Source organism: Antennarius striatus, chromosome 5 (genome assembly GCF_040054535.1).
Source record: "Antennarius striatus isolate MH-2024 chromosome 5, ASM4005453v1, whole genome shotgun sequence".
NCBI lineage: Eukaryota > Metazoa > Chordata > Actinopteri > Lophiiformes > Antennariidae > Antennarius > Antennarius striatus.
Genome location: NC_090780.1, coordinates 6,390,106 through 6,403,348, shown reverse-complemented (window position 1 = coordinate 6,403,348; position 13,243 = coordinate 6,390,106).

Here is a 13,243-nt window from a genome sequence, read left to right as displayed (position 1 = left end):
TTTTTGCCGGATTGGTGTGGGGTCCTGCAAATGGATGTTATGCTCCACCACTGAAGTCAGCCCTGGTTTCTTAGTGAACAGTCCAGGTCTATTTAACACCTGCTCGACTTCTCTCCTCTGAAAGGTGACTAAGGTTTGGCTTGGACTCTTCCTCTTTATCAGAGGGAAAACATCCCTCTGTGATTTCTTCATCCTCCACTTTGCATACCAGCCCAACAGTCTGCTTTCTCTCCATGCCTGGAGGAGGTTCACATGGAATATTTGATTGGCTCTCCCTTTTTCCTCCATTTTAACTTCATAAATAACAGGCCCCAATTTACGTACCACTTCAAATGGGCCCTGCCACTTCGCGGGCAGCTTGTGTTCTGAGGAGGGCAGTAGCAATAACCTCTGGCCAGGTTCATACTCCCTGTCTCTGTTGTGGCAGTCATACCATCCTTTTTGGACTTTTTGGGCTTCAGCCATGTTCACTTTCACCACCACTGCATATTGGGCTAATTTTTCTCTCATTTGGAGGACGTAAGAGATCACATTTTTGGGGATGGCAGTCGATGGCTCCTCCCACATCTCTTTCAGTACATCCAGGGGCCCTCTGACCACGTTTCCGGGTTCTCCGGCTTCCTCCCACCTCCAAAAGCATGCGCTTCAGGTTGATTGGCCGGTCCCAAATTGACCATAGGAGTGAGTGTGTGTGTGAGTGGTTGTTTGTTTCTATGTGCTCCGCGGTACACTGGCGTCGTGCCCGGAGTGTCCCCCGCCTCACGCCCTGAGACTGCCAGGATAGGCACTGGCTACCCCGCGACCTTCGTTAGCGGATTAAGCGGGTTGGAAGATGAATGAATGAATGAATGAATAATATACATACATATTAACATTTGCAACATATGAAATTTACATATTCACATATTGTAAACATATTAACATTTAATATATCATATTATCAGAATGTACAGTTATATTTACACATCAAAAATATACACTACAGACTGAAGATAACATTGTTCATCCAGAATTACAATGTTTTGTTCTGTGAGTTCTTTGAGTTCTTTGAGTGGTCTGCTGGGAGGACTGCTGGTTATACAGTCTGACAGCCGTGGGCAGGAAGGACCTGCGATAACGTTCCTTCACGCATCTTGGGTGAAGCAACCTATCGCTGAAGGTGCTCTCCAGTGATACCAGTGTGCCCTGTAGAGGGTGAGAGTGGTTTTTCATCATTGATGACAGCTTGGCTGTCCTCCACTGAGTCCAGGGAGCATCCTAGGACAGAACCTGCCCTCCTAATCAGCCTGTCCAGTCTCTTCCTGTTGGCCGCAGTGATGCTGCTGCCCCAGCAGACCACCACATGAAAAATAGCTGAGGCTACAATTGTGTCATAAAAAGTCTTTAGGAGTGGCCCCCACACTCCAAAAGACCTCAGCCTCCTGAGCAGATAGTCTGCTCTGACCCTTTTTGTAGAGGGAGTGAGTGTTTGTACTCCAGTCCAGTTTATTGTTCAGGTGAACACCCAGGTACCTGTACGAGGACACCACCTTGATGTCCGTACCCTGGATATTCACCGGTGTAACCGGGCAGAGTGATTGCCTGCGGAAATCCACCACCAGCTCCTTGGTTTTACCCGCGTTGATCTGGATGCGGTTCTGCTGGCACCAGTCCACAAAGTCCTGGGTCAGTTCTCTGTACTCTCTGTCGTCCCCATCGGTGATGAGGGCGACGATTGCAGAGACATCAGAGAACTTCTGCAGGTGACATGTGGGGGAGTTGTAGGCGAAGTCTGCAGTGTAGAGAGTGAACAGGAACGGAGCCAGAACCATTCCCTGTGGTGCCCCCGTGCTGCAGACAACTGTGTTCGACACACAGTCCCGGGTCCTCACGAACTGCAGGCGATTGGTCAAATAGTCCAATATCTAGTCCGTGAGGTGGTGGTCCAACCCAGTGATCTCCAGTTTTTCCCTCAACAGTGCCGGTTGTATTGTATTGAAAGCACTGGAGAAATCAAAAAACATGATCCTCACAGTGCTTCCAGGCCTCTTCAGGTGAGACAGTGCTCGGTGTAGAAGGAAAATGACGGCGTCATCCACCCCGATGGCAGGCCGGTAAGCAAACTAGAGTGGGTCCAGTGATGGGCTCACCAGGGGGTGGAGATGACAGAGGACCAAACGCTCCAGGGTCTTCATAAGGTGGGACGTTAGTGCCACCGGCCTGTAGCTGTTTAGGTCCTTGGGGTGTGGGGTCTTGGGCACGGGAACCAAGCAGGACGTTTTCTCCCTAGGATTGCCTACTCGTGTAATGAGCTGTCCTAGTGCTTTAGCTACCTGTTTGGCTTTTATTGATCGAGGGGAAATGCCTCAGGGTAGCGGGTTGCATAGTCACAAATGACCAAGATAAACCAGTTTCCTGAACTGCTAGGTAGCAATGGGCCCACTATATCCATAGCAGTCTGGTAAAATGGCTCATCTATCACTGGAAGTGGACATAAAGGTGCTCTGTCTGATACTCTAATGCCAGCAGTGACCTGGCACTCAGGACAGGAGCTACAAAACTCTGCAACCTCCTGTGTAATGCCTGGCCAGAAAAACCTTTGCTGGCCAGCACAGTATTCATACAGTATTCTCGACATAGGAATACTGTGGCCCAGCTCCATCACTTTTGAACTAAACTGTTTGGGAACCACCAATTGCTTTCCTTCTTCTCCTATTTTATACAGTCGCTGATCTATCACTGCAAACTCCTTCTTCGTCCCTGCTTCCAAACCCTTCTCAGCTGTCAAAAAGTCCAGCCAAACTGCAATCCTTCCTCTGAAGCAGCACAAAATCCTTTTCTAGTGACCGCTGAGATGGCAGTAGTGTTTCTAACTTCCTTGCTGTCCAAATCTGCTTAGCCTCCCTGTGCTGATGCTTTGACTTTCGACCTCTGCAGGGAATAGCCTCTCCCTCAACACCGATATCCCAATAAGGCAGCTCCTGTAACTATTGATCAGTACTAGTCTGTACCAAACACTTGGCCTGGCTGCGTGTCACTACCATACTCTGATGCTGTGCTACCCTCAGTAGCTCTGCCACCATGGGAATATCAGTTCCCAGCACAACATCATATGGAAGCCCTCCAACCACACCAACCTGAAGCCTCAACTTCTCACCCTGCACTGCCAACATTATTTCAGTTGTTGAATACGGTCTCACATCCCCATGCACACACTCAATTTGCACAACTGAACCACCCTCATGCATACCAACGACCCTCCCTTTAATCAGTGTTTGTGTGCTGCTAGTATCAATCAAAGCCCTACATGCTTCACCATTAACCTCAACATTACACAGCCGCTCTTTCTGACAAGGTAAGGGGGCTTTAGGCATGCTGCAAAAATTAGCCTTACTTTTACGTAACATGAAGTGAGCTGCTTTGTGACCCACATGAATAACGGATCTCTTTTTTGTCATTATGAAATGTGTGTAAATTACTTTTCTTTGTGTGGTCTCTGCTATCCTTACGCAGTACTTCAGTATGAATCCTGCACCATCAGCTGCGTTATGGAGGGTCCCTGGATCCTGGCGTGCTGACATGTAGATTTCGACCAGCCGGGCTACGTCACTCGCAGATTTCGGATCTCTTTCCGGCACCCACACTCTTATCTCCGGTGCAAGCATGTGCAGGAACTGCTCCATAACCACCACATCTCTCGAAGACGCACATACAGTTCATGTGGAGATTCGCCGGCTTTCACCTTCGCATCTCTGAAGCAGCTGCGGTGTCTCTATTTATTTCATACTTGGCCAGAGTTGCTTGTTTTACCTGGTCATAATCGTGAACTGAGGCAATGTTCATGGCCACATACTGTAAGCTTCTCTGGCTTTTCTGGTGAGTAGACTGATCAGCCGAATAGCCCAGTCGGTTCTCGGCCAATCACAGGTTACAACCATTCTTTCAAAAGTAGCCAAATAAACCTTAATCTCATCGGCTTCCATTAGTTTCTGATGTGAGAGTTCAGGTCGGAATGTCACCGGTACACCACCTTGAGGTACCCGATTGGTTGGGAGAGCCGAGGCCTCTTCCGTCACCTGCAGCATGAATGACGTAGGAGTCGAGCCTCCGCCGACAGCCCCTCCTACAACATCACGATGATCCTCTCTCAACACAGCTGGGTTGTACTGGCGTTCCATCAGTATCTTTTCCAAAACTTTCAAACGAGCTTCCCGTTTCTCCTCCCGTTGCTCACTTTTTCTGATTGTCCGTTTTAACAGTTCCACCAACTTTGACATCATGAGCTGCGGGTCTTGCGGCTCCGGCGGTTCCGCTTCCGTGGCACCTTTTGGTCTGCTCCTCCGCGGCGTCTCCAGTCCACTCCATAACACTATTGGTTCACCTTGCTCCACCGCCACTCTCACTGCCCTGCACGTTTTTGCTCCTGGATCCGTTTTGACAGCGTATTCCCATCCTTGTGCTTCATTGTGTTTGTGTGTTTGTCTGTTGCGCACCATTGTTCCCAAAACCGCTGCCACCACTTGTCAAAGCTTGATCAGTAGGAAGGAAACTCCCGACCCCAGTTATCAAAATATTGCATTTTATTCAATATTCTTGCAGTTACAGTGAAAAACATGCTACCTGAAGAGCTCCTCATGGAGACATCTTCCTGACTCACCTCTCTGCTCTGGAGAGGTCTCCCACGCCTGAGCCATACCTGCCTACTTATAGTTTCCCCACAGGTGCTTATTATTTTCCCATACTCATAGACAGGAAAACTAATAAACCACTTAAGAATACTATATCTTAAACTCTATTACAAAGGATGTAATGATATAGAAATGTTATCAACAGAATAAAAGTGAGTATTATTTATAAATGGATTGGCCAATCGAAGGTCAAAATAAGTTACAGTATCCTTTAAATACACAAAACTAATTCCCCAACTTAATAATCTAAATAACACAAATAATACACCATCCATAAAAATTCTCCACAATGCAACATGATATCAACATGATGGGCGTATGTATGTTTGTGAGTGTGTCCTTGCGTGCATGTGTGGGTGAGTGCTTGTAAGGATGCGTGTGTATGTGAAAGTTACACTGACATGGTGGCAGGCCCGTGGTAAACTCCCATTACAATAGTCCATGGAGATTCCTGTCTAACCTCATCCTGTCCATTACCATAGCTGTCAGGAGTCGAACATGACTGGCAGGGGGAAGAGTAGCATGTGGGTCAAGTCTCCAAAAAGGGTTTAATTGTACAGGCAGGATTCAGGTTCCAAGTAATCAGTCCAACAGGCAGAGGTATCCAATAAACAGCAGGTGAAACAATAGAGTCCAGAATCAGGCAGGGTCAGGCAGGGTTTATTGCTCCATGCCTGCATGGAGCAATAAACAAACCAGGCAGACAGATCAGACGAGGAGAAGACAACATGCTGGGTCAAGAGAGCAGATGGGATTCAAACACGGTCGGGATCAGGCAGGATACGTAGGCTGGACACAGGGCAGACACTAAACAATCCGGCAGAGAGCAGAAAGCTGAGCTGGCATTATGAAGGGTGGAGGCCAATTGGGGAGTGGATGCAGGTGCGTGTAGAGAAGGCAGGTGACTGGAATGAGCTGAGTGCAAATGAGGCAGGATCTGGAATGACACGATTAGTTATTGATATGAAAATAAAACAGAAACTATTAGACAGGAGGTGTGACAATAGCGAACAAAAAGGGGCTCTGAGCTGATCCCTAATGCAGTCCCACCTCCACCTTGAACTCCTCTGTCACACTTACAGCATACCTCACCACTGTCTTACAGTCCTCATACATGTCCTGAACCGCTCCAACATACTTCTCTGCTACTCTAGACTTCCTCATACAATACCACAATTCCTCTCTGGGCACCCTGTCATAAGCTTTCTCCAGATCTACAAAAACACAATACAACTCTCTCTGGCCTTCTCTGTACTTCTTTATCAACATACTCAAAGCAAATACTGCATCTGTACTACTCTTCTGTGACATGAAACCATACTGCAGCTAACAAATGCTCACTTCTGCCCTTAGTCTAGCTTCCACCACTACCGTATTGGCCCGAATATGAGACGACCCTGATTATAAGACGACCCCCTCTTTTTCAAGACTCAAGTTTGAAAAAAGACTTTTCGAACACCAAATTTAATTTTTATACAGAAAATAATTACAATACATGAAACAAATGATTATTACAATTTAGTCGAGAGAAAAAGCACCACGGAAAGCTTTTTCTGACTGTGAGCATTTTTTAGGCAATCTTTTTGAGTTCGCAATCTCCATACATTACACTCTGACACCATATTTCACAGCCGCTTTGCAATTGTTTGAAGACTCTGCCTCATTTATCACCATCATCTTGAAGTTTGCTTCATAACTTCTCCTCAGCTGCCGGTTAACCTGGCCAATCTTCGACCCACTTTTCTCCAGATTGTCGCAACCAGCTCTTCGTCTGGTCCGTCACCCAGGACCTGTTTACCAAGGGAGACCCTAGCAGGAGCGTAAAGCCCCTGGCAACATAGCTCCTGGAATCATTTGGGTACTCAAACTCTCCCCAACATGATAAGGTGGCCACTCTCGGAGGAGAAGCTTAAAGATAACATGTTGCTGATTCTTCAAAAAATATTTTCAAGCTAAAAGATAACAAACTGAAAAAAAATTTAAGAATCAGCAATATGTGATACACAATCGTGAAGTGGAATCAAATTTATTCTTCATTTATCTTGTGTTTACAAATTGCAATTGTTTGAAGACTACCTCATTTATCACCATCATCTTGAAGTTTGCATCATAACTTCTCCTCAGCTGCCGGTTAACCTGGCCGATCTCCAACCCACGTTTCTCCAGATTGTCGCTATGTTTCTCCATTTTCTGTTATCTCTTCTCTTACTTTCTTCTCTTTTCTTTCTCACTGCTATGTTTTTATTTTTCTTCTTCGTGACAGAAAGAAAGAAAGAAGAAAGAAAGTCAACTTTATCGATTCCCTGCGGGGAAATTATCTTCACACTCTTTTATTTAAATGCGTATATGTATCAAACCATGAATACAAAGTTGTCCCCTGGACAGGCCCCTGAACAAACACAACACACACTAGGGGCCTGTAGGCATGCTGTTAGTACAATTGTTAGTACATGGGGAGGCAGAGTGGAGGGTCGTGACTTCGGGGCGCGCCCCAAATGAGCAGCTTGTGGGGGGGACGGCGCCTTGCTCAAGGGCGCCTCGGCAGTGGCCTGGAGGTGAGCTGGCACCTCCCACTGTCAGCTCACACTCCGAGGATGTCTGGCAGGAGTGGGATTCGAACCGCGATGTCTGGGTGATGTCTGGTCTGAAGACTTCTGCTCTACCGCTGAGCCACTGCCGAGCCCGTTTCACAAAGCCGGTTTAGTGGAAAACCTGGATAAGTTAACCCTAAAATCAGGGAAAACCAGGGTTTTCGGTTTCACAAAGGGAGGTAACTTAACCCAGGGTTAGAGATGTAACCCTGGCCTGTTTCATGAAGTGAGGTAAACTGAACCTCTGGGTTTGTTACCGCAGTAACAGGTTCTCTGAACATAACCTGGTCGGTAGCAGGTTTTATTCCAGGGTTTCTTTTGACTCCGCCCCCTTTCACCACCGCTCGCGCGGCTTCATTTCCTGGTTCTGTCAGACGGAGAGATTTACCGAAGTAAGGTTTAATAAATAACTCAGTATTTTAGAGTTATTTTAGAGACGAACATAGCATGTTTGTTTGACGTGGTTCCCCTTGATGGAGTTTCCACATTAATTCACAGAGAATTTAATATTTTTGTATCGCATTCAGGTATCCAGTCATATCCAGACAGTTCTTTTTATGATCGGTACCGATTCACGTCCCAACACACACACATGAACACACACACAAACACACACACACACACACACACACACACACACACACACACACACACACACACACACCTGATCCATCCTAACGTCTCCAGCAGCGCTGCGTGTAGCGCTCCGTTCAGTTTTTCATTTTTTATTTGGAAACGGTAACTTTCTTATATAATATGGGAGATGCTCAGTGCGCCTCGCCTTTAAACTTTGACCCCAGTTTTTCTGTTTCCCGGGAGAGTATACATTCAGAATCATCAAGGAGGAGTTCCCACAGGACAGCAGGTGAATGATGTAGAAATCTGATAAATTCATTTGAAAGTATGTTCTCTTAATGATATTGTGCTGCAATATTAGTAACATTAATGTCTTTTCGGATGTTCCAATGTAATTTGCTGCCATAGATGGTACCCATATTCCCATCAAGGCTCCCTCACATAATGAAGGTGATGATATGCAGGTACAAGTAGATTGACTACTGTTTCAACATGTTAAAGACTGCATCATAGGTAAACTAACAAAATGTCCAGATCACACGTGATGCTGCAAACTACATTTTCCGCACCTAATCACATCAGCAGACATTTCAAAGAGCTTTAACAGACAGACACCCAACAGAACCCTCCAGAACAAGCATAAGCAGCAGCTGCAGGGAGGAACTCCCCTCAGTACTGATGAAGAGACGGAGGGGTCCTGATCGGTTCCTGACTCATGGGTATATGATGAGTCTCACCTGAGCAACAGACTAATGCAGTAACTAAAGATTAGCACAATAATTCACTTGTCTACATCGTTTAATCCACTCTAATGAATCTACTTTTCATCACAGTAGAGTCTGATGGTTGTTTTCTGGGGGACAGGGGTTACCCATGCCAACCGAGGCTGCTGACCCCTTACTAACCCAGGTCCCCAATAGAACTTCAAATGGGTTCACTGTAGGACGAGAGCCCGGGTGGAGATGACCATAGGTTTATTTTTTTATTTTATTTATTTTTATATAGCCCAGATTCACAAACAATGTCTCAAAGGGCTTTACAATCTGCACATGGACGATATCCCTCTGACCTTTGTGCACTGCAAGCAGTGCGACCCTCGCATCGGATAAGGAACAACTCCCCCCAAAAACCCTTTTAACAGGGGAAAAAATGGATGGGAGAAACCTCAGGAAGACTGCAGAGGAGGGACCCCTCTTCCAGGAGTGGACAGACGAAGCAATAGATACCGCATGTACAGATTAACAACACAATAATAATAAGAGTAACAATAACAGTAACAATAAATGTATAACAAAGGCATGCCGATCCATCCAGTAGAGCGAGTCACCACCAGCCGATGAAGCACACAGAGGTCACCGATTGCCGAGGATCCACCACTCTGAGGACAGACCAGACAGTGCCTAAGTCATTCAGCTCAAAAAAGGCTTGCTCAAAGGCTGTTTCCAGTGTCTATGACACCTCAGGATGATTCCTGAGAGGACCTGTGATGCAGTTGTGTTCTTCATAGTAGTATTGCCACTATTAGATGAGAACAACACCCTACCCCACAAACTGAACACCCCGATAATGACCCCGTCCACCTGCCAGCTATCCAGGGTGGCAGAGCAGTGACTCCGTCTGCCAGAATCATTTCAAAGTCTGTGTAACTCACCATCACCACAGCGGGCAATAAAAACATACAATATACATTTAATTTGGTCATCTTTATTTCTTACAAATACAAAGTCATTTCTTAGATCCTTTCAGTGGTGAACATTCTAATATTCAACATGATTCACTTGTGAACAACACCCACCTCTAACTTGCGTATCGAAGCTTGCTTCATCGATGGGAGGATCCTTGCCGGCTGCGAGGCTTCGGGCGTGTCGTTCCGTATCGACACTCCCAACACGGGAACGCCCTGCTACGCGGCCGATACTACGTGACTGATTCGGCGAGCGACACGCGCTCCAACACCGATATAAAGCGATCACACTCCATTCAGAATGTGGTTGTTTGGTGGAGAGTTGTGGTTAGATAGTGTGGAGACAGTTAGGAATTTAGATAGCGTTAGATATATTCTGGAGCGAGGTAAGGATAATGTGGAGAGAGTCAGTTTAGAAGAGAATCAGGAAATGAAACCTGCCACAGTGTCGAGAAATTGTTGTTTCTAAATAAAAAACCAATGATATCACCAAGCATAATCACTGGCTATACCTCAATGTTACAGAAGCACAATCATTTTCCCAACCCCAACCACCCTCCCCTCACTGTACATGTTTATATGGACATGAGGAAAAAGTAAATAGGGGCGGAGTGGTTAGCGCTGTCGCCTCACAACACGCCGGACCCGGGTTTGAGTCCCGCTCTGTGCGGAGTTTGCATGCTCTCCCCGTGTCTGCATGGGTTTTCTCCAGGTTCTCCGGCTTCCTCCCACCTCCACAAGCATGCACTTCAGGTTGATTGGCTGGTCCCAAAATTGCCCGTAGGAGTGAGTGTGTGTGTGAGTGGTTGTATGCCTTTGTGTATGACTCCACGGTGCATTGGTGTCATGCCCGGAGTGTCCCCCGCCTCACGCCCTATGCTACTGGGATAGGCTCCAGCTCCCCGTGACCCGCTGCGGCGGCTGTAGCGGTGGTAATATGACAATGACATGACTGAAAAAGAAAATAATCACTTTCCATAGTGCTGGTGTGTGTGTAACACAAACAAGCACAACTTGGTTTGGGAACACTGTAGATATTAAAAAAAAGTCTGAATTCGACCAAAAAATTCTGAACTTTTTTGTCTTAGAAGTCAAACAATATTTGGAAGTTGAACGTGAAACAAACACCTTTTTCTCACCGCCAAGCGTGCAAGAAGTCTAGAGAAAACGTGACGGTAATGGTTTTTTTTTTAGTTTACTGTATTCAATAATTCTTCACTTAATTTGCGTTCCATTGCCTATGTTACGAGTTACGGTACCGTAAACTTCGGTCCCAAAGACGACGATAACTTGCATATTGGGCTAACCAGATTTCTTTCTCATGTTTGCGTCTTTCTTTTACATTTCTTTCACATGTTTCATTACTATACAATTTGATACATAAATGACATAACATGGTGAAAAAAGGTAATTTTCTAGCGTCTTCGAACGGATTAAGACCACTTACATAATTTGAAATGGGAAAATATACATGTTTTGCATACTTCTTTATTTTGTTGACAGTTTTATTAACAGGCTTTCTGCAAAATGCTACACACTTCAAACTCATGCCTCCTGATATTTTACCATCCAGTAGATGTCGTACTAGAGCAAATGAAGCTTCACGAAGCTCCGGCTACCGTGAACCAATTGGGATGAAGGGCTTCAATGCTTCATGGGACTTCATCTGCCCATCACTAGGCGCAGACCACCCCCTATAGGGATGTGGTAGCTGGCCCCCCACCCTACCTAGCAAAACCAAATAAAAACTAAAGACTAAGCGAAAACAGGACCCCGGCCATCCCCAGGCCAAAGGAACAAGAACTAAACTAAAGTTACAAACAAACCTAAAGAATTATGTCTGTGGGAGCTGTTGCTTGGTCTGTGTCTGTTGAGTGAATGCATTGGCTGGCTTTTGTAGTAGGCTGGTAATTGGAGCGGCAGTGATTAGGATCTGCTAAAGGTGTGTCAGCCTGAGTGTGCGAGCCTAATAAAAGAAGAGACAATGTTTAGCACAACAGTTGAGGAGAAGTAGGGAGTGTAATGTCATGGCCATCCGCAACAAGAGGGTCCATCGCACCCTGCATCTGGGGATGCATGTGCTCCAGGACCAGTTGCTCTAAGGTCTTCATCATGAGTGAGGCGAGAGCAACTGGTCGATAGTCATTGAGCTCTGTAGGGAGTCTCCGCTTGGATGCTATGGACGTCTTCCATAGCGACAGGACCCTCCCCAGATGGAGATTGAGGTTGAAAGTAGGGAGATCCTACTGAGGTCGAAAACCTGGTGTAGGGGCTCAGTTCAGCAGTGCAGGCCTTGAGGAGTCTTGGGGGACCTGGTCTGGTCCAGCTGCCTTCCTTGGACAAAGCCTCCTCAGTGCAGACGTCACCTGTTCCACAGGGATGGCCATGTGTGTGGGGGTGGCGTGTTGGTCCATTTGGCCAGGGGGGCAGGCAGTTGAGATTGGGGAAAGGTCTGGGTTTGGCCCGGGGGAGATAGGTGAGGTGGACAGAGAGGGGGAAGAATAGGAGGCATGAGATTCTGGTCAGCTGGGCCGGAGAAACTTTGGGGACAGGAGCATGGAGTGGTGGGGGACCTGAATCTATTAAAAAAGTTGTTGAGTTTATCAGCTCACTCCACATTCCCCTCAGACTGTCCTGACAGGGACCACTGTGTCCACACAGAAGTTCATATAATCTGTTAAAGGGACAGTAAAGTTAACTTTAAGTGACATATATGTTATTCATCATCATGAAAAATAGAAGAGAAAATCAATTTTATATGTGTAGCATCATCCGTTTGGTAAGAAAAGCTTAAAATCTGCGCCACAGCAGTTTCCGAATTCAGTGGTCACGTGGGCATCATACGTCACTGGGGGAGGGGAGGGGCTGGCTGTTCTTCGGCTGCCTCCCCTGGATGGTGTGGTGGCTTTGGGCTAGTCGCTGGCCTCAGTCCTGCGGGGCTGGCCCTCTGTGGCCCGACGGCCGAGCCTGGTGGGGTGGGGCATGCATTGCCTTCATTCCCTTCTGTGGTGTCGTGGTGGTGGCTTGGGCCGGTTGCCGGTTGGTCATCGGTAGCTTTTGGGGACGCCAGGCACCTGTGGCCTTGCCGAGGCCCTGGTGGTCGTGGCCGGGGTGGGTTGCGGGCTCGGGGTGGTTGACCGGCTGGGATCCTGGTCCCCCTCACGGCCCTGTTCATGTGGGCCGGGCCCACACCAGATTGCCTCCTAATGTTCACTACACATATCTCACACTGCATGCTACATGATAACTTTTAGGCACATGCAGGGCACAGTTAAGGCTTTAGGAATGGATGGGGGTAAGGGCACTGGGCATGGTTGTGGGGCGGATTGCAGTGCTCTAGGGCGCTGTATCCTCTCCATATACGCCTCACTTGCCCCCCCCATCCTCCAATTTTAATGCAACATACACACACACACACTTTGGAGGGGGCCCTGCGATGTTTAGAGTAGTCTGGACAGCGCTGGGCTTCCCTTCATACTTTTAATGCACTACATCCCACACTAGGTAAGGAGCACAGGGTTGGGAGATGGCTTCCTCGTCAGGGATAGAGGAAGCATAATAACAGGGAGGGTAGCGTTGACTCCACATAACATGGCGCTTCTGGCGGAGCGGGGCCCTCTGGGACCTATGGCTGGGGAGGGGCTGCTTGACCTGGTCCTGCGGCTCAGCTTGGGCCTGGGCTGCTGGGGGGTTGGGCTTGGTTGCGGGCGCTTTATGGTGGCTGG